This window comes from Lytechinus variegatus, chromosome 7, assembly GCF_018143015.1.
Source record: "Lytechinus variegatus isolate NC3 chromosome 7, Lvar_3.0, whole genome shotgun sequence".
Classification (NCBI taxonomy): domain Eukaryota; kingdom Metazoa; phylum Echinodermata; class Echinoidea; order Temnopleuroida; family Toxopneustidae; genus Lytechinus; species Lytechinus variegatus.
The window spans coordinates 37,009,773-37,012,052 of NC_054746.1; the positions used below are offsets into that span (position 1 = coordinate 37,009,773).

General features: G+C 38.9%; 1 protein-coding gene across 4 annotated transcripts in view; it reads right to left on the reverse strand.

The window, feature by feature from the left end:
- Nucleotides 1-2,218, reverse strand: part of LOC121419173 — a 78,658-nt gene extending 76,440 nt beyond the window's left edge. For 2 of the 4 annotated variants that reach the window (XM_041613516.1, XM_041613517.1), the window contains exon 1: nt 1,877-2,218. The gene's annotated coding sequence lies outside the window, so the exon portion shown is untranslated. The remainder of the gene's footprint in view (nt 1-1,876) is intronic. The other 2 variants (XM_041613515.1, XM_041613514.1) reach the window with 1 other exon arrangement.
- Nucleotides 2,219-2,280: the final 62 nt, after the last annotated feature.

Below are 2,280 nucleotides of genomic sequence, written 5' to 3' on the forward strand. Positions count from 1 at the left end.
GGAAAATATAATCCACACCATATATGTCAAGGTCAGGAGGAGATAATGTGAAATATGTAAAATAAAGGGGAAAATCTAAAAATATTTGTACAAAACAAATGGAGAGTTGTCCACAAAATCAGCCATTTTGAAGCACGTTTGCCAATTTGAGGATCCACATAGTAAGTACAACAAGACTTTTTAATCATCCATAACTTGCTTATTTCATAACCGATTTTGATTAAACTTTTTTTAAATTGTTCCTCTCAGTTTACTCTTTCCAATAATATTGCTTCTCTTCTTTGGTTTTGGTTTCCTTTAAGTCTAATTCTTTGAAATAGTGAGTGTGAACTAAAAAGAATTGTGGTTTGTCAATGGCACTAATCCAATGTACTGCTATAGGCTTATACTGAGGGCACATTTGGCAAAGTCTATTTATTTATTTTGCTTGAAAATCTGTTTATTTTGCGCATGCACCATCGGTATATCGATTGGCCAATCTTGTTTGCAATTTTGACAGCGAGTGAACGAAAGCAGCCTTTTTCCCCTTTTTAGAGGGTCTGGCTACTGCCTCGATGTCAGGATTCTGCTAGGTTAGACTTAGACCTTCATCCACAGAATTGAGGTGGGGCATGATTTATTTTTTTCCCTTTAATTTAAGTGTTTTTTTACTTTTTGGTACCCCAACCTCGCAGGTACACATGTTACCATGTTACCTATGCTATGGCTGCCTAGTAGTAGTAGGCCTATGGTTGCCTTCTCGGCTCCAGCCCGCTTCACAGGCCGGAGCTCTCTGCCTCATTCCCTGGCCCGGGGAACATCATATGGATGAGTGAGGCAGGGGGGGAGTTAAAGTTGAACTAACCCAGTACAACCTAACCTGAACTTAAACTGGAATAACTTTCTAATTTCTTTATCAGAGGTCTTGGTATCATTTGAAAGGTCTTTTTAAGAGCTTTCGAATGATACCAAATTTATTGCTATTTGATGATTTTCATTTTTTTTGTCACATACCCGGTTAATGTATACCCAGTTGTTGTGTACCCGGATGGGTTGTGTGTCCGGACGATCAATTTTAGAATGTCATTTGGAAAATTTACAAGCGAAGTTTCATCAATATTTAGTACAAAATGTTAGGAAATATTATAAAGAACAAAATAGATAATGATTACAAGCAATGAATTCATATTTTTAGTGTATTAAATCCACAGACAAAAAAGAAGGCTTCAAAAAGATAAAGTGTCCGGACGCCCGACCCCCCAAGCTATAAACATTAAAAATGTATGATGGTGGGCCCCAAGTCTGCGCACCTAACAATTTGAGTTAAGATTTAACATGAATTTCTTCTTATTTCACAAAATATATTGGTTAATAGTGTTCCTTACATTATTAAGAGTAAGTGTACCAAATTTCTCATTAAAAAATGAAAGAAAATATAAGATTTTCTTGAAAAAACCTCGGGCAGTCATTTTCAGATTGAAAAAAAAATGGTACCCCATGTCTGCGCACTCATTCACTTTGCACACGATTCAGAGATTTTGATGACAAAGGCTGCATTTTGAGGCCGTCACATGAAATGCCCTGAATTCATTATTTTTCCACCATTTTGAGTCGGATTTTTTAATGAATATGTGCCTATGTATTGCATGTGTAAAGTTCATGCCGTTGCGTATCTTCTTTTACTAGAATCGCGCAGATACGCGGGTGCGCAGACTTGGGAGACCGCGCAGACATGGGGGAACTGACCATACTCAAATAATGTTTGGACCTACTAGGACTAGACTGCTCTCATACATCATTCTCTCTCTCCTCAAATTTTTTTGTATGGCATAATTTCTTAAATCGAATCTATGGTATTGCCGAGTGATGGTGATTAATATAATCATAACTAGCTCACCTGAGGCAGACTCTAACGGGGCAAAAATATGAGCAACATAAATTCAGCAGGGCAGGGCCCGGGCTTGTCTCCCAGCGGGCCCGGCGTTGACTGCTACTCCAGAGACCTCCCGCAGATGACGGATAGCGACTCAGCAAAAGTCATGCAGAAACAGAGGTACCTTCTGAGCCGAGTGAGCCTGATAATGGTCTAATTTGCATGCATAAAGTGAACGAACGATACTTCGCAAATCCCTTCTCCTGGTCACCCCTCTGCATAAGTTACAAATTATACAAACTAAGATAGGAGATTAAAACGAGTGAACTGTTCTTTTCTGCAGAATTTGTTTCCCAAGTCGCCAGGCGGCTGCAAAAATAAACAGCGCCATCTTTCGATGAAAAGTGATTATGGCGACATGGCGATTA